This window comes from Pelophylax lessonae, assembly GCF_965119305.1.
Source record: "Pelophylax lessonae genome assembly, chromosome: 3".
In the NCBI taxonomy this organism is placed as follows: domain Eukaryota; kingdom Metazoa; phylum Chordata; class Amphibia; order Anura; family Ranidae; genus Pelophylax; species Pelophylax lessonae.
The window spans coordinates 185,391,256-185,417,517 of NC_138770.1; positions in this window are offsets into that span (position 1 = coordinate 185,391,256).

Sequence of the window (26,262 nt, forward strand, 5' to 3'; positions counted from 1 at the left end):
GTTATAAGCAGTGTCAGAAGAAAGCCAACTCCACCGAGGGGTGGGTGCTGTGTCCGTCAATGAACAGCAGAGAAATGGATTTTACTTTCGTTTTACTTTTGTTCCTTGACAGACACAGCTCCTGATTCTTCTGAACGTCCCAAAGCAGTGTTAAACATGAGCGGTGGGAAAACATCAGAAAAAAATTCCCAAGACTAACTATAGCCAACCAGGTAACATAGAGCTCAACCAAAAACAAATAGAGCTCACCTAAAAAACAATACACCCTCAAAGAGGACCAGGTCCTCTTAACAGCAGCCAGGAAAACCTTGCAGCCAAAAGAAACATCCACAGATGCCAACACAACCACTTTACAAAAAACTTTGTAAAAGTGTGCACCAATGACAAGGTTGCCGCCTTGCAAAACCTGCGTCACTGACGCTTGAAGACGGAAAGCCCAGGAGACACTAAGCGCCCTAGTAGAGTGCGCCTAAACAGGGAAAGAAGCAACCTGACTCCTGATGCAATAGGCCTGAACCAGTATCTGATCCATCTGGAAATGGTAGCAGAAGAAGTAGACAACCCTTTGTGAGGTCCGTCCGTGAGCGCAAATGGAAAGTCTGACTTCCTAAAAGACTCCATAGCTGCCAGGTACACCCTAATTTCCCGGACCACATCCAAGACATGCAAGACCACTTTAGGAAGGAACGATGGACAGAGGCAAAGCACCACCTTATCCTTGTGAAGGTGAATGACAGGATAACAGCGTCAGTTCCGACACCTTACATGCAGAGGTGATAGCCACCAAATAAGGCCACCTTCTGGGGCAATGTAAGCAGGGAAACCTCTCAAATTCTTTCAAAGAGAAGCTTCAGTAGAGCTGAAAGCACCACATTAGGATTCCAGGGCGGCAACGGAGCACGCACTGAACGAACAATATGTTGTACACCCTGAAGAAAAGGTATGCACCAGGGAGTGAGTGGCCAAAGGTTGTTGGAAAAAGACCGCCAGAACCCGATACCAGGCCCTTGATGGTACTCAAGGCCAGTTTTTTTTCAACTCCCCCACTGAAGGAAGGTTAAGACCTGATCCACCGAGAAGGAGTGAGTATGAACCCCAAGAGACTTATACCACACAATGTACGTCTTCCATGTACTATGGTAGATCTTCCTAGAGGCAGATTTCCAAGCTTTTAACAGCGTAGGATTCAATTCAAACAAACCTCTACCCTTCAGCACCTGGCATTCGACAACCAAACCATTAAAGCCAGCGACCATAAAGCAGGATGGAAGATTGGTCCTTGGGACAGCAGATCTTCCCTGAGAGGAAGTCCCCAAGGAGCATTGGTGACCAGCCATACCAGATTGGCATACCAAGACCGGCGAGACCGGTCTGGAGCCACTAGAATGACCAGAATCCCTTCTGCCAGAATCCTGCATAGGAGTCGTGGCAGAAGTTTGAGGGGGCTGGAAAGAATCAGTGTGTCCACCTTAGAATCCCAGATACTTACCAAGCCGTGAGGACACTTCTTGTGCCCCCACGATGATATACATAGGCCACGGCCGTGGCATTGTCCGAATTAATTCGTACCAGACACCCATGAAGACGTTTGTCCAATGAGCAAGACAAAGTCTGATCACTCGGAGTTCCAATACATGAATCGGCAGTCTGGGCTCTGCCAGAGTCCAGACCCCCTGAGCACGTCTGAGCTGAGGATGCCTCCCCACCCAGACAGGCTGGCATCCGTGGAGACAATTGTCCAGTACAGGAGGAGAAGGATTTTCCCCGTCATAGTGCCAGACAGCAAAGCCATCGCTAGAGACCGTGGATCCTTGACCAATTTCACTAGAATCTCTTCAGCAGAGATCATGTGTGGAACTGTGCAAACAGACCACTTCAAGTGTGGACAACATCAGGCCCAGCACGCGCATGCAAGCCCGGAGGAATGACTGTCTGCTGAACAACAGAAGCTGAATTGCATCCTGCGATGTCTGGAGTTTTTCCCCAAGGAAGAAACACCCTGGCTGAGGCGAGTCCATAGTCAGACCCAGATAGGCCATTTTTTGTGAACAGAACCAAAAGCAGACTCCTGAATGTTCAGGATCCCACCAAACTCCCTCAGAGTTCGCAGAGCAATCTCCAGTAGTCCAACAGAGCAGTCGGAGACTCTGCTCGCAGAATAAGATCATCCAGGTGATCAAACTCGATCTCGTAGCCTGACCGAATAACTTTGTGGACCCACTTGACCTGTACCAGGGAGGTCCATGGATCCGGAAACCAGCGAAGACATCCCCCCACCCCAGATACAGGTGAGGGCGCCCCTTCATGCAGAGGCAGCTTTGTCTGCAGGTCTGGAAGAGCCTGCTTGTTGCCTGCCAGACCAGGTCCTTTTGGAACCTCTGGTGGAGGCCCTGACTTCTGATCCCTAATCTTGAGATCCTGCGAAACGAAGAGGCTGCTTAGGAGCCAAGGAGAATGGCCCACTTCTACGACGGGGCTCCTAGCCCTTGGTAGCTTGCGGAAAAAGAGTACTCTTCCCCCCGTGGGACCCTTAACGATGTCATCCAAGGCTCATGTCATCCAAGCTCCAAACAGGCGACTACCTACAAGAGGGAAATCAGATAAGGCATTCTTAGCCAGACAATACGCCGAGGGACCACTGCTTATACAGACAGCCTAAAAATCAAAGGAGAAACATCCAAAGAGGCATCACAGACAAACTGTAGCTCCCGGACCAACTGGTCCGCCAGCTCTGCAAAGAAAAGGGGGAAGCTATTCTCCCTCCAGGTCCCGGCATAAAAGCTTAGCCTACTCGGTCAGAGTTTGCGACACTGGGGCAATAGCAATTACCAGCCTAACTGCCGAACCAGCCACAGCGCACATATGGCGGGCCAGAGCATCCACCCTCTTATTAGCTGGACCTGTAAAATGCGGGAAAACCTCAACCGGGATGAAGGTAACTCAATTTGACCTGGAAACCAGCGAGACCACTACAGATGAGACTGTCCACCTTTTACGCATTAAATCTTTATAAGGATACCGCAAGCAAAAAACGGCTCGCAACCACTGTGTTTTCGACAACACCACTGTTTGTGATGGCATCAGCTGCAACTTCATTTTTTAGAGTTTCACGCATTGACACAAACAGTGCATCCACCAGCGCCTATTTAAGCGCGGCTAGAGGAGCAGAGGAATAATCCTCACTAACTGAGCACTCAGGGTGCGTGGACGCAGACCCAGTAGTGTCGCTATATACTGAGCTCACCCCGAAAACATAACTATTAGGGGAGGCCACGGACTGAGATCCTGCCAAGAGGATGCCGGCCAAGGGTCCCCTAATGGACCACCTATTGGATCCCGCACAAAACCAGGGGGTCGCCCTCCATAGAGGACATACAGTAATAGGACATAGCCCACTTAAAAGGGGGCCGCCCGCCGTGACATGGACACGCAGGCAGGGTACCCTCGCTAAAACAAGGCAGGTGCCCCACACAATAATGGCCGCAAGACTGTCATTAAAAATGAAGCGCCCCCACAGTAACCCCGGTCCAAGGAAGGTGCTAAGCGGACCATACGGCCCGGGAAGCCACAATTTTTTGTGGGGGCCCAGCCACAATTGCACGGGTCCTCAGCCTGGCAGATGCCCAAAAGAAGAGTGGGGGCTTCAGCTACACAAACTGGGGCTGCCCCCCACTGGCGGTGCCTGACTCGGCCGCCAAGATGCGAGCCCCAGCAGAGCTGACCACCCAGGGGCAGCGGAGGGGAAGGTGGATGCCCAAACGGGAGGCAGTAGCTTTACCCATCCTCACAGGTTCTGCCATAGCAGCGCACCTTTCTCATTGTTCATTCTCACAGGGGCCACTTCACATAGGTTCCAACGTGTAGGCTGCAAAGCCACGGCCTAAATTTTTGGCCTGATCCAGCCGCATGAGGTGCGTACCTGCGGATGGTAAAAACCATCTGCTTCCCCAGCCCAACAACCGCCGCAGGGAGCCCAGGGACATCCCTGCCCTAGTCACCAACCCCCAGGATGGCGAGGAACACTGCTCAACCTCCCGTTGCGCACCAGAAAAACACGGTCAGCAGCTCCATCGTAATGTGGGTGCTGTCGGCCAGAGGGAAACGCTGCGACTCAGGCCAAAGCCAGTTCGTGTGTGTCCTCGCAAGACGTTTAACTCGCTGGCCAGCCCCCGTCCAGTGGGGCTATGTCACGGCTGACCTAGCGCGGAGCTGCACTCTGCATGCACTCGCTGGGCAGACTGGGGTGACCCTAAGGATCTAGATTATCCAGTTCGTCACCCAGTACGGCACTTAAAAGTAGTTCTCACTGGAATAAAATAATAAAAGAGGAAAAAAATTCAATTTTAAATGAAAAAAACTGCCAGGACCAGAGATCCCAGCAGGGAACTAGGTTCTTACTCCTGACTAGGCAGAAAAAAAAAACAGAGTGCCTATAGCTGAGAGTGGGTGTATACCCACTGGGACTGCCCATAGTCATAGTCAAGCTTTTTGCTGCCTATTATCATATTCCTGTAGGGGGCAGTATAACCCAATGGTTAAGAAGAATCAGGAGCTGTGTCCATCAATAAATGAAAGAGAAATTTGTTTTAAACAAATTACATTCCAGCATACACATAGCCAAGTCAACTATCAGGTACCAAAGTGCTGGAGGCCAATGGAGAGAGGGCTTCCCTTGCAGCTAAGTTCCAGACTCCCCTGGAGGTGAGACAGGAGGAGTCAGGTCCAAAGTAGCACAGGTCATCTGCAAAGTTGCTTGCAGAAAAGGCTCAGGAACACCGCTGATGTGCTGCGGGGCTTCTGCAGCCAGGTGGCGCCTGTGAGATGTAGCAGGTAACTAGGGTCACTGAGACAGAGGATAGTCGGTTCAGGCCAAGGTTCTGTGCCAGGTGGGTAGCAGAATAGATGAGGTCAGGTGGAAGCCAACGTCAGGACAGGTAGCAGGCAGAGGACAAGGTCAGGAAGCGGGCAGGAGACAGGTCTGGAACAAGCTGGGTCGGTGATCAAGAATCACAGGAAACATGGGAACGTTGGTAACAGCTGAAGATCAAAAAGCACTTCAGCCAAGAATTGGCTTCCTTATAAAGGCCCATGTGAGGTTCTGGCGGAGATGCTGGGTCCTAGAGCCCTTCTCCTGCTCTGACAGATGCTGGGTCCTAGAGTCCTCCTGTTATTGGTGCCCTGACATCAACAAAGGTCAAAAACAGGTAAAAGACAATTTGATAATGCTAACAAGCACAGATAATGGGCAGGGATGTATTAGTATACAAGGTTTCAAAGTGGTTCATGAGTTAGATACTCAAATATTTCAGGGAAGATCCGGCCCAGGCGAAGGGAAGGGCTGACTGGAGGTTGTTTGCAAGAGCTGAGGGCAGTGTAATGGGCAAGACTTCAGATTTAGCATAGTTCATCTTAAAATTGGAGATCAAAACAAAATGCTTAAGTTCCCGCATCAGGTTAGGCAGCGAGATCATCAGGTTAGGCAGCGAGATCAGGGGGTCCGTAAGGTGAAATAGCACATCGTCAGCTTAAGCGACAGCTTGTGTTCTGTGTTCCCAACCTTAACCCCCTCTATGTCTGGGTTCGCCCGCACAGATAGAAGAAAGGCTCCAGAATCAAAGCAAAAAAAAGGGTTAAAAGGGGACACCTCTGTCTCATGCCATTATGGATTGGGAACCTGGATGACAATAGACCATTAACCTTGACCTGGGCGCTAGGTATACAAGGCAGTGATCCAATGTATATGTGTATATGCGGTCCCAGCCCTAGAGTCTCCAATACCGCCCTAAGGGAAGACCAGTCTACTCTGTAAAACGCTTTTTCAGTGTAGGTAGCTAAAATGAGATAGTGCATAGGCTCCCTAACCTTGTAGCCTGCAATAAACCCTGTTTGGTATGGGTGAACAATGGATGGCAAAAAGGGTTTAGGGCGATTCGCCAGTATCTTTGCAAAAATGTTTATATTTGCGTTAGGCAGCGATATCAGGTGAACGTTTTGTGCTAAGGTGCAGTCTTTACCCTCCTTGGGGAATACAGTAATATTAGCCATCTGGTTACCTTTTGCAATAGAGTAGCTACACAATGGGCACAACAAAAGTGGGAGAAATGTAGCATAGTATGCTTTGTATAGCCATCTGGGCCAGGGCTTTTCCCACTGGGCATGGACTTCACCGTAGCCTCTATTTCAATGGGGGTAACAGAAGTCTCCAGGCTCATTTGTTGTTCTACCGTCAAAGAGGAAGGCCAGCCAAGGTCAAATAGTCATGAATGCTAGTCAGTTTGGAGGCTTGAGCTGCTGGTGTAAGCTTAGCGTCAAGGTTATAAAGTTCTGCATAATATATACGGAACAGCGAGGCAATTTTGGATTTAGTGAAAGACTGCCTCCCCAGAGGGGGCTTAAAATTTATGTACATGAGCTCGTCTCTTCCGGAGTGCTCTAGCCAACATCCAACCCCACTTGTCACCGTGCTCATAGTATTTTTGAGATAGGTAACGTAATTGCATGCAAACACGGCAATCCAATAGGAGTGAAAAGAGCTCTCGGAGTTCAGTCAGTCTGTTGGAGGGCAGTAAGAACTCGCTAAATACCTGCCTGTCTTGCCTCCTTGAACTTAGTACCCAGGGAGATGATTTTGCCTTGCACCACTGCTTTATGTGCCTCCCAGACCACTCCCTCACTAAGGTTGTCAGAAGTATTTTTCCTGAAATAATGAGTGACGGTTTCAGTGACCTTGGCAACCACAGTAACATCATCTAGCAAATGCTCATTTAACTGCCAAGACCATTCCCTGTGAGTATCGTATGGCAAGGTGAACGCAGCAGTAACCGGGGCATGGTTTAAGATCATGATATTTTCAATGGAAGTGTCAGGGCACCAACGGCAGGAGAAGGACTCTAGGACCCAGCATCTCTACCAACACTTCACCTGGGCCCTTATAAGGAAGCCTGCCAGTAATTATAGTTGCTGGTTTATCTTCGGCTCCTCCAGTGCGTTATCTCCATGATATTCCTGTTTCTGTGTCTCCTGTTACCAACCCGGCTTTTCTTTGACACGTCTCCTGCTTGTTTCCTGTGTTCGACCTCGGATATCCACCAGACCCTGTCTGCTCTGATACCCACCTGGCTCTTAACCTCGGCTATCCACCTGACCACATCTCCTCTGATACCCACCTGGCTACTGACCTTGGCTTACTGCATCAACCAGCCAAGATGTCTGAGGCCCAGAGAGGTGCTTCTGCGTTGGAGGCCATATGTCATAAGATGACATATGCTTACACAAGCAGTCCAGAGCTTATAAGACAACTACTTTCAAGTGGAAGGATGCCTTCACTCCCTCACTACCTCCGTGGCTCCTGCGGATCCGAACCAAGCTACTAGCTCCAACAGCCAGTTTTTCTGCTACAGCTGCACCTGCTGTGGGAGTACCTCATCCTGAGCCCAGAGTCGCCACTTCTGAGCGCTTTCCAGGTGACTGCCTAAAATTCAGGGCATTCAAAAATGCCTGTGAACTTTACTTTGTCCTGCAAGGACTTTTTCTCTTGAGACCGTCAAGGTGGGTTTCATCATCTCACTTTTGTCAGGTGAGCCACAGTCCTGGGCTCCTAATCTCCTCGAGCAAAAGAACTTAGTACTGGATTCAGTTGCCACCTGCTTTGAAGCTATGGCTACCCTATATGATGATCTACAGCGGACTGCCACCGCCAAATCTGCCCTTCACGCTCTAGTACAAGGCAGACAAACAGTAGAGGATTATATTGTGGAGTTTCACAAGTGGTCAGCTGATACCGGGTGGAATGTTGTTGCCCTAAAATACCAGTTTCAGCAAGACTTATCCGAGACTCTCAAGGACGAGTTGGCTAGGACTGAGGCTCCCGCGTCATTGGAGAATCTCATCCAAGTCTCTAACCAACTAGACAGACTGCTGCAGGAGCATCGGTCTGAACGCACTCAGACCTTCCGGCCCACATGGGTAATGACAAAGGTTCCAGGACCAACAATCCCAGTCTCTGTTCCCCAGTCCATCAATACTTCTGATGGGGAACCCAAGCAAACTGGCCTACTCCACCCTGCTTTAACCCCGAAGAGAGCATACAGACAACAAGGTAACTTGTCTCTACTGGGCCACTTCCTTCGTAGTTGTCCTGTTCACCCAAGTAAGTCCAGCCTTCCACGCCCCTCGTGCCTCCAGTTATCTGGAGTGTATCCTCCCATATAATTCTCCCCCTCTCTCTGCAGGTGGCTGGAAAAGAAGTCAAGCTGTGGGCGATAGTTGACTCTGGAGCCTGTAGTTGCTTCTTGGACATCAACCTTGCCAAGAACTTGCGCATACCTCTGAAACTAAAAGGAACAAAGACTTGATGTATATTTAGTAGATGGCACTGCTCCCAGCTCTGAACCTGTGACTCAGGAGACTATTCCTGTCCTTGCCACCATGGATGCAGGCCATCAGGAATTACCCCGCTTTGACATCTATATTCCCAGCCATCTTGGGGATAACCTGGCTGCGGGCCCAGAACCCGCAAATTGACTGGCCCAAGGGAGAAATCGTCTTCTCATCTTCCTACTGTCGCCAACACTGTAGCGTCACCATGCCTGTCAACCCTTCAGTGTGTCTCTCTGTTCAACCTACACTGGAGCCGTGTCATGCCTTCCTTCAGCCTACCTTGATTTGCTTGATGTTTTTGACAAAAAAGGTGCCGGTACCCTGCCCCCGCATCGGTCCTACGACTGCCCGATTGAGTTGCTACCTGGAGCAGAAGTACCCTTTGGGCGTATTTTCCTTTTATCAGAGCTGGAGGCCCGTCAGACAATATATAGATGAAAATCTAGCCAAAGGATTAATCCGCCCCTCCTCTTCGCCTGCTGGAGTTGGCGACTTCTTCGTTGAGAAGAAGGCTCATTCTCCCATGATTATAGGGACCTTACTAAAATTACCATAAAGAACAGATACCTACTCCCTCTCGTTCCTGAGTTATTCCAAAGGTTCCAAACAGCTCGGGTTTTCACAAAGTTAGACTTACTGGGGGCCTACAACCTGGGTCGTATTAGGGAAGGTGACGAGTGTAAGACCGCCTTCCGAAAAACGCTTTGGCCACTTCAAGTACCTTGTGATGCCCTTCAGGCTATGTTTCCTGCAGAAAGAGTACCTGCGCCCCCAACCTTTTCAGCTCCAATCACAACTTGCCACGTTTGTGTGGCGAGCAGAACATTATAGGAAATTACCCTAAGAGAAGCAGTGACAGACAAAAAGAACGATCAAACCACCAACTGAACCAGCGGGCACGGTGTAAGCGATGCAGGGAAAACACATCCTATAGAGAAAAGAAAAGACAGGGAGACAAAAAAAACAAACAAACACATGCAGTATCTCACAAAAGTGAGTACACCCCTCAGATTTTTGTAAATGTTTTATTCTATCTTTTCATGTGACAGCACTGAAGAAATTACACTTTGCTACGATGTAAAGTAGTGAGTGTACAGCTTGTATAACAGTGTAAATTTGCTGTCCCCTCAAAATAACTCAACACACAGCCATTAATGTCTCAACTGCTTGCAACAAGTGAGTACATCCCTAAGTGAAAACATCCGAATTTAGGCCTAAAGTGTCAATATTTTGTGTGGCTATCATTTTTCCTAGCACTGCCTTAACCCTTGTAACAGAACCGCAACCCACACTGTACTTGTGGACTTCCATCAGTTTACGGCTTCCTCCCAGTCGTGAACATAGATATCATATTTTCCAACCGCCCCTATACAAAGCTAGCCGAAAACTTAGCTTGTACTGGTATCTTCCGTTTATTCAACAGTCACGCTGAATTTATATACAGCATGGGCCTCTCCCTCCTGATCAGATTACCACACACAGGTCAGGGGTTGCCTGATTACATTATCATATATATATATTAACTTGAACTAATCATCTAGCCATCTGGACAGAAACAATATGTGAGTTCATTAACATTTAACAATGGGACAGACAGGCTTAACAGAATCCACATCACATCTCAATACACAAACAATAGGGAGAGCCTGTCTCTGACATTGAAGTTCAATACACATCATAATTGTAAACACAGACCCCATTTGAAGCAATCCAAACCATTAAGTATCGGTCTTTCACTCCCAGTGACGGTAAGTACCGTCACAACCCTCTTGGGCATGGAGTTCACCAGAGCTTCACATGTTGCCACTGGAGTCCTTTTCCACTCCTCCATGGCGACATCACAGGGCTGGTGGATGTTAGAGACCTTGCACTCCACCTTCCATTTGAGGATGCCCCACAGATGCTCAATAGGGTTTAGGTCTGGAGACGTGCTTGGCCAGTCCATCACCTTTACCCTCTGCTTCTTTAGCAAGGCAGAGGTCGTCTTGGAGGTGTGTTTGGGGTCAGAACCATGTTGAAATACTTCCCTGCGGCCCAGTCTCTGAAGGGAGGAGATCATGCTCTGCTTTAGTAGGTCACACTACATGTTGGCATTCATTATTCCCTCAATGAACTGTAGCTCCCCAGTGACAGCAGCATTCATGCAGCCCCAGACCATGACGCTCCCATCACCATGCTTGACTGTAGGCAAAACACACTTGTCTTTTTACTCCTCAACTGGTTGCTGCCACACACGCTTGACACCATCTGAACCAAATAAGTTTATCTTGGTCTCTTCAGACCACAGGACATGTTTACAGTAATTCATGTCCTGTCCATGTCCCTGTCAGGGATGGTCAGTCCTTGGTGGCAGGGAGGATGTCCATCGGCGCTGGGGCATAGCGGATGGCCGTAGAAAGCTGAAATCGCCCTTGAAGTGCTGATATAGGCTGCGGTGTGAGCAGAGCTGTAGAATGGCATGTCACAACTCCTCCATAGCTAGGCCCCGTCCCCCCTAAAAATGTCCCAAACCCTAAGTTTGTCTCAGAAACCCAGCACCATGGGTTTGCCTTTTAGGCCCAGTTCCCCCGAGTTTGGTTTTGAGGCCCATTATCCAGAGTTTGCCTCTAAGGCCCAGCAACCTGAGTTTTCTATTGAGGCACAGTACCCTAGGTTAGTTTCTGAGTCCCATTTACCCTGAGTTACATCCCTGAGTTGTGTCCCTGAGGTCTAGCACTCAGGGATGGTCTCTATTCTGTTTGAGCCTAAGCCCTCTGACCTTGCACTTGTCTCTTCTGAATTTAAAGCAGTCTTTTCCATTATGTGTGTATTATTCTCTCCAAGGTGTTCACCATTGCTGAGTCTGAGTCCATCCACTGATTACGAATCTGCCTCTTCTGAGTTCTCCTCTTTTGTATGTGAGTTGGTCTCTCCTGTATATCAGTCTCTTGGGAATGTAAGACGACTCTTTTCTGCTCTGCCTGAATGTGAGATTGGTGTTCTCCACATTCCAGAGACTATGCCAGGCCCATATACCCTGGAGACACTACCATGTACCCCCCTATAGCAGTAGACTCAGACAATACCTTACACTTCTAACAGTGTCACACTTCTAACAGTGTCATATCCTTTAGAGACTTTATTTGTGTCTTATCTCCTGGAGACTTTGCTGGTGCCTCATCCCCCCAAGACCCACAGTTGTGATGGGCCTGTACCTTTAGTCCCAGCTACTCTATTTCATATGATAGGTTTGCCAGGGCAACCCACCAATTCAGATCACTTGCTTGAGAGGTAAACAGTAAGAGCTAATATCACCTAAGCGTCTGTCATATGTCAAGAAAAAACGCAATCCCTTTGAAAAAGAGGACCACAGCAAATCAGAGCCACTACGAGACAAAAAGTGAAACGGATACTTCAGATTTCCCCAAGAATCAGACCAGTTCTCCTGTGTCCCAAAAGAGCAGGTGTCATTTAGTGCTGACAATATCAAGACTATTGGTTGAGCCAGATGGACTTGTGTCTTTTTTTCAGCCCGACTAACTATGTAAGACTGAGGGCATACCAGATAATAATTCCCCTGGCAGAAGCACGTGCAAAGTGTGGTTCACCATAAACTGTCATTATTTGCCTGAGAAGCATGTATTACATGCACTGTTCTATCAGGTAGTACTTTTGAGTGTGTGGTAAGGATAAATCAGTCCCCAACAAAGACTCTCATAGATTTGGGGAGGATGGGGACCAATATAGGACAATATATTTACTGTAAATATGAAATATTTTCCATGGGATGTATTTATTTTCACATTACTGTATTTGAATAAAAACACAAAAAAAATCCCCTTTCAATTATATATTCAACAAAAACATCAATAGATATAATGGTTTACTGTGGAAAAAGTTTCTGACATCAACTCGAGAGGTCTGTGAGCTTCCTTGCATGAACTGCCCATTTCAAAACCCCCAACACAATTAGAATAGGAAACAAATCAGGGCTTTTGGCTAAGCCGGTCAATAACCCTGAATTTCTTCTTTCAGAACCATCCCTAGGTGGATTCGGCAATTGTGCTAAAAGATCAATTTCAAACTCCACTTCAACCTTTGGACAGATAGCCTTCACATTCTCATCAGGCACACTTTAATACGATGCAGAATGTATAGTTGACTGGATAAATGTAAGCTGCCCAGGCCCTGAAGCAGCAAAGCGACCCCATGCCATAACGTTTTCCCAACCATGCTTCACAGTTGCTATGAGTTTCTTCTGAAATGCTGTTTTCAGTTTCCAGCAAACATGTCTACTGTTACTGTGACTAAACAGCTCTAATTTTTGATATATCGGTTTGATGCACTTCCTGTTCCAAGAGGTCTGATCTTTAACGGTCTGGATCTGAACCTGCAATCTCTGTGGTGTCCAGCTGTGGCTCTTCTCGCTGTGCCTGAGATGATGGATAGCTCCCTGACTGAGCTCATAGTACAATCTTACATTGTCTCTTGTTTCTGGTGAACCTTGAACTCTTTGCTCCCACAATGAACTTCCTAATTTAAGCAACGTGTCTGCTCTCCCCATTTGCCAGATCATTGTTCTCTCTCCAACCGATATCTTGTCCCTTTGTGTACCTGAAGCGGTCCTTATGTCCACTACTATTCATTATCAACCTTTAGCTTGTTCCTCGACTTTGCTTACGTTTGATCCCAACCTTTAAGCACTTGTTACTGACCTTTGGCTTGCTTACTGACTAAGCTTATTGATCCCTACCTGCTATATCTGCTGCTGGAGCCCAGCTTGTTGCGATCCTGAGGACTGCAACTTGGTACTAACACACAGTAAAACCTATCTCCACCATCAGGAGCTCTGGTGAATGCCAGTTAGTGCTTAGACCCCCCACCTCAGGTGAGCCCACATCATCTTCCAGGGTGACTTGCTTGTGAACTCATCCTGCTGGTTAGTGGAAGCCTCTCTACTGCTATAGGTACTGGTCTCCAACCCTGACTATGACAGAAAAACTGTAGTCTTGCTCTCATGTTCTTTGGACTACCGCTTCTTCTTTTTTTTTTTCTTTTTTTTTTATAAGTACACCTTTAATGCAAGGTAAATTGTTACTATCTCCTTGTAATTGTAGATGCATGCAAACTGACTCTTAGGCTCCATGCACACTGGCCTTAAATAAAAAAAAAAAAAAAAAAAAAAAAAAAGGACAGTTCCCTTGGCAGAAAAAAATGCTCATGTACAGTGAGGGAAAAACTTATTTGATCCCCTGCTGATTTTCTACGTTTGACGACTGACAAAGGAATGATCAGTCTATAATTTTAATGGTAGGATTATTTTAACAGTGAGAGACAGAATAACAAAAATATCCAGAAGAACACATTTCAAAAAAATGTATAAATTGATTTGCATTTTAATGAGTGAAATTAGTATTATAACTCTTCGCAAAACATGACTTAGTACTTGGTGGCAAAACCCTTGTTGGCAATCACAGAGGTCAGATGTTTCTTGTAGTTGGCCGCCAGGTTTGCACACGTCAGGAGGGATTTTGTCCCACTCCCACTCTTTGCAGATCCTCTTTAAGTCATTAAGGTTTCGAGGCTAATTCGAACCTTCAGCTCCCTCCACATATTTTCTATGGGATTAAGGTCTTGAGACTGGCAAGGCCACTCCAGGACCTTAATGTGCTTCTTCTTGAGCCACTCCTTTGTTGCCTTGGCCTGTGTGTTTTGGGTCCTTGTCATGCTGGAATACCCATCCACGACCCATATTCAATGCCCTGGCTGAGATAAGGAGGTTCTCACCCGATATTTGGCGGTACATGGCCCCGTCCATCATCCCTTTGATGCAGTGAAGTTGTCCTGTACCCTTAGCAGAAAAACACCCTAAAAGCATAATGTTTTAACCTCTATGTTTGAAGGTGGGGATGGTGTTCTTGGGGTCTTAGGCAGCATTCCTCCTCCTCTAAACACGGCGAGTGGAGTTGATCCCAAAGAGCTCAATTTTGGCTTCATCTGCCCACAACACTTTAAACCAGTTCTCGTCTGAATCATTCAGATGTTCATTAGCAAGCTTCAGAGGTGCCTGTACATATGCTTTCTTGAGCAGGGGGACCTTTTGGGCGCTGCAGGATTTCAGTCTTTCACGGCGTAGTGTGTTACCAATTGTTTTCTTGGTGGCTATGATCCCAACTGCCTTGAGATCATTGAAAAGTTTCTCCTGTGTAATTCTGGGCGGATTCCTCACCATTCTCATGATCATTGAAACTCCACAAGGTGAGATCTTGCATGGAGCCCCAGACTGAGGGAGATTGACAGTTATTTTGTGTTTCTACCATTTGCAAATAATCGCACTGTTGTCATACTCTCACCAAGCTGCTTGGCGATGGTCTTGTAGCCCATTCCAGCCTTGTGTAGGTCTACAATCTTGTCCCTGACATCCTCGGGCAGCTCTTTGGTCTTGACCATGGTGGAGAGATTGGAATCTGATTGATTGATTGATTGCTTCTGTGGATAGGTGTCTTTTATACAGGTAACAAGCTGGGATTAGGAGAACTCCCTTTAAGAGAGAGCTCCTAATCTAAGCTTGTTACCTGTATAGAAGACACCTGGGGGCCAGAAATCTTGCTGATTGATAGGGGATCAAATACTTTTTTCTCTCATTAAAATGCAAATTAATTTATACTTTTTTAAAATGTGTTTTTTCTGGACATTTTTGTTGTTATTCTGTCACTCACTATGGCAAAATAATACTTTCTAGGATTTAAAGTTTGAAGTCATGTCCCTGTGTTCTTGATATTGGCTCATTTTGAAAATACTGCCCTCCTGAACTTTAGTATTTAACCACTTTACCTCTGGCCACTGTGCCTCTACTGCGGCACAGTGGCTCGTTCCCGTCCAGCGACATAGACCTACGTCGCTGGACTCCTCCCCTTGTAGGTGGCGCTTGCGCGCCGCCGGAGGCGCGCTCCCGCTGTTTTCATTCACAGTGGGAGTCGGGCCAGGGGAGGAGCGGCGGCGATCGCCGCCGCTCTTCCCCGATCGTTGGGGAATCTAGTTTGGAGATCCGCCCGCCTGTGTAAACAGAGCGGGCGGATCTCCTAAGTGACAGGGAGTGACAGATAGGAGTGTTCAGCATAGCTGAACATCCGATCTGTCCTTGAGTCACTCAGTCACCTCCCCCCCACACGTCAGTAAGCACCAGGCATACATCAACCCCTCCCTCTCCAATAAAATTAACCCCTTCCCTGCCAGTGTCATTTTTACAGTAACAGTTCATATATATAGCACTGATTACTGTAGTAATGTCACTGGTACCCCCAAAAGTGTCAAAAATGTCAGTCAAGGGTCCGATCTGTCCGCCGCAATGTCGCAGTCCCGCAAAAAAAAAAAAAAAAAAAAAAAAAAAAAAAAAATCGCAGATCGCCGCCATTACTAGTTAAAAAAAAAAACACCAAAAATGACAGAAATCTTTCCTTTAGTTAGTAAACGCAATAACTTTTGCGCAAACCAATCAAAATATGCTTATTGTGATTTTTTTTTACCAAACATAGGTAACAGAAAACAAATTGGCAAAAAATTTTAAAAAAATTTGATTTTTACATATTTTTTGGGAGGAATTTCATATAAAAAAAATGTTAAAAATATTATTTTTTCAAAATAAACGCTCTTTTTTTGTTTATAGCGCAAAAAGTAAAAATCGCACAGGTGATCAAATACCACCAAAAGAAAGCTCTATTTGTGGGGAAAAAAGGACGTAAATGTCGTTTGGGTACGGCGTCGCACGACCGCGCAGTTGTCAGTTAAAGTCGCAAAGCGCCGAATCGCAAAAAGTGGCCTGGACGTAAGACAGCAAAATCCTCCGGTGGTAAAGTGGTTAAAAGATTCAATCATATTTCCCCGTTCCCTTCTTCCCTCTAAACAGCGGAATAATTAAATTCTTGTTTAGTAGTTTTTATTTAAAGCGGAGTTCCGGGCTAAGATGTCATTTTTTGATGAACATACCCCCGGGACAGTCAGGGCTAGCACATTCCACAATGGCTAGCCTCTGATCTGTCCCGGTTCGCACTTACCTTTTAGAAGAAATACTTACTTAGAAAATTTCTTCCACAGCGTTTCCATCTCTCTTGTGGGCAGCTGAAGCCGGCGCCGTCCTCTTCTGTGTCTTCTTCCGCGTCTTCTTCTCCCAGAATGCGCCGCACCGGCCCCTCTCATCACTTCCGGCGCGGCGCCGCATTCCTAAACAGCTTCTGGGCATGCCCAGAAGCTGTTTAGCAGGGGAATGCGGTGTCGCCCGGAAGTGACGAGCGGGGCCGGTGCGGCGCATTGATTCCTGGGAGCGATGACGTTTAGCTCCCAGGAATCATCGCAGCGCAGGAAGTGACGGGGTGAGCCGCGGCTCCGAGGGAGGAAGCAGTCAGAGGTGAGTATTTACGATCTTCAATAAAAAGGTGAGTAAACAAAAAAAATAAAAAAACCTATCCAATTCCTTTTCAGGTCAGGTCTACCTAGAGGAGGGGCACAAAAAAAAAATTGTTTTTGTGCCCGGAAATCCGCTTTAAAGCTTTTAGGGTCCATGTACACGGGACGTTGTTAAAAGTCCCTTTGAATGCTGGAATTTTTAGGACGCTTGAAACGTCCGTTCGGTCGCGTTTGTACCCGCGTTTAGCGGGCGTTTGCGTTTAGAACCGTTCCTAGAGGTCAAAAAAATTATTCCGCTTTAAAATGGAATAACGCGAACGCCAAACGCGGGTCATCGCGTTCGGTCGCGTTCGGTCGCGTTTTTGCGTTTGAAACGCCGGGAAACACACGTTCGAACGCAAATAATTGCGTTCTAAAAAAAGTCCCTGAACGCAACTGCCCGCAAACGACCGCAAACGACCTGGTGTACATGGACAGATAAGATAAAATGTAGATGGGTTCAGGGGCTTCTAAAAAAACGCCCAACTGCTCCTAAACGGCCATTTCCAGCGTCCCGTGTACATGGAGCCTAACAAGTACAAAGGAGACAATGTAAGGGTAAACACTGTGATATAGGGTGATTAAGCTCACTGGTGGAGTGAGCCCACCCCAGTTTGAACTACAGGCTTAGGGCTATCCAGAGTACTTTTATTTAAAATGAAAAGAAAAGTTTAACACATCAGATACCCACGCAGGAGATTTCAGTCTCAAACAGAAAAACATAACAGAAAAAGCTGAGCCACCTAACTCTGTTTCCAGCAGCTCAGCTGCTCTCTTTGCTCCCTATAGTCACAGCTCCCAGCTGTATAGGCCCATTCCTGGCCTCTCAGCTCTCTTACTCCCCTAAAACGTGTTGATTTCCTCAGTCCCCTCAGCTCACCTAGTTGTCCCGGCCTCCTCAATCTCCCAGACTCTCTTAGCCACTTCAACTCTTTCAGTCTGATGAACACAGTATTTCTCCACCATGGAGAGCAGTGTCTTGAGTAGATCACCTCTTTCTCATAAGAGGAATACACTGTCTCCAAACGGGTGCACACCTCTCCTGGCTGAAGCCCTGAGCTTTTCCCAAGCCTTGTTTATAACAAGTGTGCACACCTGTACACTCACACAACCAACAGGTCTCTAGTAAGACCTGGGCACAGGATTGAAGGCTTCATCCCACCCAAGACAATTTGAAGCTTTCAAGCTCCAGACCCCAATCTGGGATTACAAAAGCCAGAGAAAGTGTTAAAAAGTTTTCTCCATGCACACTAAACATACCAGAGCACCACACTGCATTAGTGTGTGTGTCATTCCTACATCCATTTTCACAGTGGCAGTGCTGTCAATGTTATATTAAATTAGAGCCTACTAGGCATCTACACTGAAATATAAATGACTACTGACCATGAATTGAAAACACAAATTAAACACATTCTATATGGTCTGGGGGCTTAATCTATCTCAGCCTTAGTGGGCCGCATAACGTAGAGAGGCAAGAGGGAGATCTGTCGTGCAGATCTATTGGCATTCTTTAAAATGGCGAAAAGGGGTAAAGGCCTTGGCCAGAGTGGGAAATGACTCTATGTATGTTACCTAAAAAGGTTTAACCACTTGCTTACTGGTAGCGGCTAGTTCCTGCCCAGTAGAAGGACCCTGGTGATGTCACAGACCATGTGACTGTTTGGTCACATGGTACAGAGAAGTACAGGAAGTGGATGGAACTCATCACATCCCATGTGTCTGCTCTGCAGGGAAGGTCAGTTCCCGGGTTTTATTCTGCTTCTTCTTCTGCAATCTCTGCCAAGGAGGGGGGAGATGTCTGTATATGGGGGGGAGATGGGGGAGATGTCTGTATATGGGGGAGATGTCTGTATATGGGGGGGGAGATGTCTGTATATGGGGGGGAGATGGGGGAGATGTCTGTATATGGGGGGAGAGATGTCTGTATATGGGGGGAGATGTCTGTATATGGGGGGGGAGATGTCTGTATATGGGGGGGAGATGGGGGAGATGTCTGTATATGGGGGGGGAGAGATGTCTGTATATGGGGGGAGAGATGTCTGTATATGGGGGGAGAGATGTCTGTATATGGGGGGGAGAGATGTCTGTATATGGGGGGAGAGATGTCTGTATATGGGGAGAGATGTCTGTATATGGGGGGAGAGATGTCTGTATATAGGGGGGGGGGATGGGGGAGATGTCTGTATATGGGGGGGAGATGTCTGTATATGGGGGAGATGTCTGTATATGGGGGAGATGTCTGTATATGGGGGGAGAGATGTCTGTATATGGGGGGAGATGTCTGTATATGGGGGGGGAGATGTCTGTATATGGGGGGAGAGATGTCTGTATATGGGGGGGAGAGATGTCTGTATATGGGGGGGAGAGATGTCTGTATATGGGGGGGAGAGATGTCTGTATATGGGGGGGAGAGATGTCTGTATATGGGGGGGAGAGATGTCTGTATATGGGGGGGAGAGATGTCTGTATATGGGGGGGAGAGATGTCTGTATATGGGGGGGAGATGTCTGTAGCTGTATATTCGGGGGGGGATGTCTGTAGCTGTATATGGGGGGATGTCTGTAGCTGTATATGGGGGGATGTCTGTAGCTGTATATTTGGGGGGGGATGTCTGTAGCTGTATATTTGGGGGGGGATGTCTGTAGCTGTATATTCGGGGGGGATGTCTGTAGCTGTATATTCAGGGGGGGGATGTCTGTAGCTGTATATGGGGGGATGTCTGTAGCTGTATATGGGGGGATGTCTGTAGCTGTATATGGGGGGATGTCTGTAGCTGTATATTTGGGGGGGGATGTCTGTAGCTGTATATTCGGGGGGGGATGTCTGTAGCTGTATATGGGGGGATGTCTGTAGCTGTATATGGGGGGATGTCTGTAGCTGTATATGGGGGGATGTCTGTAGCTGTATATTCGGGGGGGGATGTCTGCAGCTGTATATGGGGGGATGTCTGTAGCTGTATATTTGGGGGGGGGGATGTCTGTAGCTGTATATGGGGGGATGTCTGTAGCTGTATATGGGGGGATGTCTGTAGCTGTATATTTGGGGGGGGGATGTCTGTAGCTGTATATGGGGGGAGGATGTCTGTAGCTCTATATGGGGGGAGGGGGGGAATGTCCCCCGCTGTGTTTTCTGGGGGGATGTCCCTCGCTGTATATGGGGGGGATGTCCCTCGCTGTGTATGGGGGGGATGTCCCTCGCTGTGTATGGGGGGGGATGTCCCTCGCTGTGTATGGGGGGGGATGTCCCTCGCTGTGTATGGGGGGGGATGTCCCTCGCTGTGTATGGGGGGGGATGTCCCTCGCTGTGTATGGGGGGGGATGTCCCTCGCTGTGTATGGGGGGGGGATGTCCCTCGCTGTGTATGGGGGGGGGGGATGTCCCTCGCTGTGTATGGGGGGGGGGATGTCCCTCGCTGTGTATGGGGGGGGATGTCCCTCGCTGTGTATGGGGGGGGGGGATGTCCCTCGCTGTGTATGGGGGGGGATGTCCCTCGCTGTGTATGGGGGGGGGATGTCCCTCGCTGTGTATGGGGGGATGTCCCTCGCTGTGTATGGGGGGATGTCCCTCGCTGTGTATGGGGGAGATGTCTCTTGGGGGGGTGTCTCTGTGTGTCTCTCTCTCTGTGGCTGTCTGTGTGTAATATATATATTTCTATCAGTGTTGATTCATCCTGTTTTTGTATTGTTTCCTTCCTCTTATTTATATCGGTGTTGATTGGTGGACTGACTGTATGGGAAGGAAACAATTGAACTTCTTTTGGAGGGGGGGGGGGGGGTTATTGGGTTGAGGTTCGGTGTCATGTAAATGTGTAGCAATAACCAGATTGGAGCAAGGGGCTATTTGGCTGAAGGGGGGGGTGGAGATTTGAAGGGTTTAAAATTGGTCACAAACTGGTTTTGGGCAGAAAAACTAACTTTGTCCTTTTTGCAGAACTGCAGTGAAGCTGAGAAGATTGTTTGAAGGATGGCGGCCAGAAACGGGAAGATTCCAAAGAGATCCCTGGATGGGTGAAAGTGTGGAAGAATGGTGTTCAGAAGAAGGGAGGGAAGAAGACGACAGCTGAGAGATCGGGAAACCCTCTCCTACCTCCCTTTCTCTCACTCCTCTCTATCCTCCTCTGCGTCAGTTCTGGCTCAGTCCCATGCTCCTCCTGGGTCGGTTCTGGCTCAGTCCCATGCTCCTCCTGGGTCGGTTCTGGCTCAGTCCCATGCTCCTCCTGGGTCGGTTCTGGCTCAGTCCCATGCTCCTCCTGGGTCGGTTCTGGCTCAGTCCCATGCTCCTCCTGGGTCGGTTCTGGCTCAGTCCCATGCTCCTCCTGGGTCGGTTCTGGCTCAGTCCCATGCTCCTCCTGGGTCGGTTCTGGCTCAGTCCCATGCTCCTCCTGGGTCGGTTCTGGCTCAGTCCCATGCTCCTCCTGGGTCGGTTCTGGCTCAGTCCCATGCTCCTCCTGGGTCAGTTCTGGCTCAGTCCCTTGCTCCTCCTGGGTCAGTTCTGGCTCAGTCCCATGCTCCTCTGGGTCTGTTCTGGCTCAGTCCCATGCCTACTCCTGGGTCTGTTCTGGCTCAGTCCCATGCTCCTCTGGGTCGGTTCTGGCTCAGTCCCATGCCTACTCCTGGGTCTGTTCTGGCTCAGTCCCATGCCTACTCCTGGGTCTGTTCTGGCTCAGTCCCATGCCTACTCCTGGGTCTGTTCTGGCTCAGTCCCATGCCTACTCCTGGGTCTGTTCTGGCTCAGTCCCATGCCTACTCCTGGGTCTGTTCTGGCTCAGTCCCATGCCTACTCCTGGGTCTGTTCTGGCTCAGTCCCATGCTCTTCTGGCTCAGTCCCATGCTCTTCTGGCTCAGTCCCATGCCTACTCCTGGGTCTGTTCTGGCTCAGTCCCATGCCTACTCCTGGGTCTGTTCTGGCTCAGTCCCAGGCTCTTCTGGCTCAGTCCCATGCTCTTCTGGCTCAGTCCCATGCCTACTCCTGGGTCTGTTCTGGCTCAGTCCCATGCCTACTCCTGGGTCTGTTCTGGCTCAGTCCCATGCCTACTCCTGGGTCTGTTCTGGCTCAGTCCCATGCTCTTCTGGCTCAGTCCCATGCTCTTCTGGCTCAGTCCCATGCTCTTCTGGCTCAGTCCCATGCCTACTCCTGGGTCTGTTCTGGCTCAGTCCCATGCCTACTCCTGGGTCTGTTCTGGCTCAGTCCCAGGCTCTTCTGGCTCAGTCCCAGGCTCTTCTGGCTCAGTCCCATGCTCTTCTGGCTCAGTCCCATGCCTACTCCTGGGTCTGTTCTGGCTCAGTCCCATGCCTACTCCTGGGTTGGTTCTGGCTCAGTCCCATGCTCTTCTGGCTCAGTCCCATGCTCTTCTGGCTCAGTCCCATGCTCTTCTGGCTCAGTCCCATGCTCTTCTGGCTCAGTCCCATGCCTACTCCTGGGTCTGTTCTGGCTCAGTCCCATGCCTACTCCTGGGTCTGTTCTGGCTCAGTCCCAGGCTCTTCTGGCTCAGTCCCATGCTCTTCTGGCTCAGTCCCATGCCTACTCCTGGGTCTGTTCTGGCTCAGTCCCATGCTCCTCCTGGGTCGGTTCTGGCTCAGTCCCATGCTCCTCCTGGGTCGGTTCTGGTTCAGTCCCATGCTCCTCCTGGGTCGGTTCTGGCTCAGTCCCATGCTCCTCCTGGGTCGGTTCTGGCTCAGTCCCATGCTCCTCCTGGGTCGGTTCTGGCTCAGTCCCATGCTCCTCTGGGTCGGTTCTGGCTCAGTCCCATGCTCCTCTGGATCAGTTCTGGCTCAGTCCCATGCTCCTCTGGGTCTGTTCTGGCTCAGTCCCATGCCTACTCCTGGGTCTGTTCTGGCTCAGTCCCTTGCTCCTCTGGGTCGGTTCTGGCTCAGTCCCATGCTCCTCTGGGTCTGTTCTGGCTCAGTCCCATGCCTACTCCTGGGTCTGTTCTGGCTCAGTCCCATGCCTACTCCTGGGTCTGTTCTGGCTCAGTCCCATGCCTACTCCTGGGTCTGTTCTGGCTCAGTCCCAGGCTCTTCTGGCTCAGTCCCAGGCTCTTCTGGCTCAGTCCCAGGCTCTTCTGGCTCAGTCCCATGCTCTTCTGGCTCAGTCCCATGCTCTTCTGGCTCAGTCCCATGCCTACTCCTGGGTCTGTTCTGGCTCAGTCCCATGCCTACTCCTGGGTCTGTTCTGGCTCAGTCCCATGCCTACTCCTGGGTTGGTTCTGGCTCAGTCCCATGCTCTTCTGGCTCAGTCCCATGCTCTTCTGGCTCAGTCCCATGCCTACTCCTGGGTCTGTTCTGGCTCAGTCCCATGCCTACTCCTGGGTCTGTTCTGGCTCAGTCCCAGGCTCTTCTGGCTCAGTCCCATGCTCTTCTGGCTCAGTCCCATGCCTACTCCTGGGTCTGTTCTGGCTCAGTCCCATGCCTACTCCTGGGTCTGTTCAGGCTCAGTCCCATGCCTACTCCTGGGTTGGTTCTGGCTCAGTCCCATGCTCTTCTGGCTCAGTCCCATGCTCTTCTGGCTCAGTCCCATGCCTACTCCTGGGTCTGTTCTGGCTCAGTCCCATGCCTACTCCTGGGTCTGTTCTGGCTCAGTCCCAGGCTCTTCTGGCTCAGTCCCATGCTCTTCTGGCTCAGTCCCATGCCTACTCCTGGGTCTGTTCTGGCTCAGTCCCATGCCTACTCCTGGGTCGGTTCTGGCTCAGTCCCATGCTCTTCTGGCTCAGTCCCATGCTCCTCCTGGGTCGGTTCTGGCTCAGTCCCATGCTCCTCCTGGGTCGGTTCTGGCTCAGTCCCATGCTCCTCCTGGGTCGGTTCTGGCTCAGTCCCATGCTCCTCCTGGGTCGGTTCTGGCTCAGTCCCATGCTCCTCCTGGGTCGGTTCTGGCTCAGTCCCATGCTCCTCCTGGGTCGGTTCTGGCTCAGTCCCATGCTCCTCCTGGGTCGGTTCTGGCTCAGTCCCATGCTCCTCCTGGGTCGGTTCTGGCTCAGTCCCATGCTCCTCCTGGGTCGGTTCTGGCTCAGTCCCATGCTCCTCCTGGGTCGGTTCTGGCTCAGTCCCATGCTCCTCTGGGTCAGTTCTGGCTCAGTCCCTCGCTCCTCTGGGTCAGTTCTGGCTCAGTCCCATGCTCCTCTGGGTCTGTTCTGGCTCAGTCCCATGCCTACTCCTGGGTCTGTTCTGGCTCAGTCCCATGCTCCTCTGGGTCGGTTCTGGCTCAGTCCCATGCTCCTCTGGGTCTGTTCTGGCTCAGTCCCATGCCTACTCCTGGGTCTGTTCTGGCTCAGTCCCATGCCTACTCCTGGGTCTGTTCTGGCTCAGTCCCATGCCTACTCCTGGGTCTGTTCTGGCTCAGTCCCATGCCTACTCCTGGGTCTGTTCTGGCTCAGTCCCATGCCTACTCCTGGGTCTGTTCTGGCTCAGTCCCATGCCTACTCCTGGGTCTGTTCTGGCTCAGTCCCATGCTCTTCTGGCTCAGTCCCATGCTCTTCTGGCTCAGTCCCATGCTCTTCTGGCTCAGTCCCATGCCTACTCCTGGGTCTGTTCTGGCTCAGTCCCATGCCTACTCCTGGGTCTGTTCTGGCTCAGTCCCAGGCTCTTCTGGCTCAGTCCCATGCTCTTCTGGCTCAGTCCCATGCCTACTCCTGGGTCTGTTCTGGCTCAGTCCCATGCCTACTCCTGGGTTGGTTCTGGCTCAGTCCCATGCTCTTCTGGCTCAGTCCCATGCTCTTCTGGCTCAGTCCCATGCTCTTCTGGCTCAGTCCCATGCTCTTCTGGCTCAGTCCCATGCCTACTCCTGGGTCTGTTCTGGCTCAGTCCCATGCCTACTCCTGGGTCTGTTCTGGCTCAGTCCCAGGCTCTTCTGGCTCAGTCCCATGCTCTTCTGGCTCAGTCCCATGCCTACTCCTGGGTCTGTTCTGGCTCAGTCCCATGCTCCTCCTGGGTCGGTTCTGGCTCAGTCCCATGCTCCTCCTGGGTCGGTTCTGGCTCAGTCCCATGCTCCTCCTGGGTCGGTTCTGGCTCAGTCCCATGCTCCTCCTGGGTCGGTTCTGGCTCAGTCCCATGCTCCTCCTGGGTCGGTTCTGGCTCAGTCCCATGCTCCTCCTGGGTCGGTTCTGGCTCAGTCCCATGCTCCTCCTGGGTCGGTTCTGGCTCAGTCCCATGCTCCTCCTGGGTCGGTTCTGGCTCAGTCCCATGCTCCTCTGGGTCGGTTCTGGCTCAGTCCCATGCTCCTCTGGGTCAGTTCTGGCTCAGTCCCTTGCTCCTCTGGGTCAGTTCTGGCTCAGTCCCATGCTCCTCTGGGTCTGTTCTGGCTCAGTCCCATGCCTACTCCTGGGTCTGTTCTGGCTCAGTCCCTTGCTCCTCTGGGTCGGTTCTGGCTCAGTCCCATGCTCCTCTGGGTCTGTTCTGGCTCAGTCCCATGCCTACTCCTGGGTCTGTTCTGGCTCAGTCCCATGCCTACTCCTGGGTCTGTTCTGGCTCAGTCCCATGCCTACTCCTGGGTCTGTTCTGGCTCAGTCCCATGCCTACTCCTGGGTCTGTTCTGGCTCAGTCCCATGCCTACTCCTGGGTCTGTTCTGGCTCAGTCCCAGGCTCTTCTGGCTCAGTCCCAGGCTCTTCTGGCTCAGTCCCATGCTCTTCTGGCTCAGTCCCATGCTCTTCTGGCTCAGTCCCATGCCTACTCCTGGGTCTGTTCTGGCTCAGTCCCATGCCTACTCCTGGGTCTGTTCTGGCTCAGTCCCATGCCTACTCCTGGGTTGGTTCTGGCTCAGTCCCATGCTCTTCTGGCTCAGTCCCATGCTCTTCTGGCTCAGTCCCATGCTCTTCTGGCTCAGTCCCATGCTCTTCTGGCTCAGTCCCATGCCTACTCCTGGGTCTGTTCTGGCTCAGTCCCATGCCTACTCCTGGGTCTGTTCTGGCTCAGTCCCAGGCTCTTCTGGCTCAGTCCCATGCTCTTCTGGCTCAGTCCCATGCCTACTCCTGGGTCTGTTCTGGCTCAGTCCCATGCCTACTCCTGGGTCTGTTCAGGCTCAGTCCCATGCCTACTCCTGGGTTGGTTCTGGCTCAGTCCCATGCTCTTCTGGCTCAGTCCCATGCTCTTCTGGCTCAGTCCCATGCCTACTCCTGGGTCTGTTCTGGCTCAGTCCCATGCCTACTCCTGGGTCTGTTCTGGCTCAGTCCCAGGCTCTTCTGGCTCAGTCCCATGCTCTTCTGGCTCAGTCCCATGCCTACTCCTGGGTCTGTTCTGGCTCAGTCCCATGCCTACTCCTGGGTCAGTTCTGGCTCAGTCCCATGCTCTTCTGGCTCAGTCCCATGCTCCTCCTGGGTCGGTTCTGGCTCAGTCCCATGCTCCTCCTGGGTCGGTTCTGGCTCAGTCCCATGCTCCTCTGTCTATCCAGTGCTATTTCCCCCTGGGGCTGTTGCTATTTATGCTCATCCTGTAGTATTGATGGGGAACTTGCTGGGGGCTGGGAATGGGG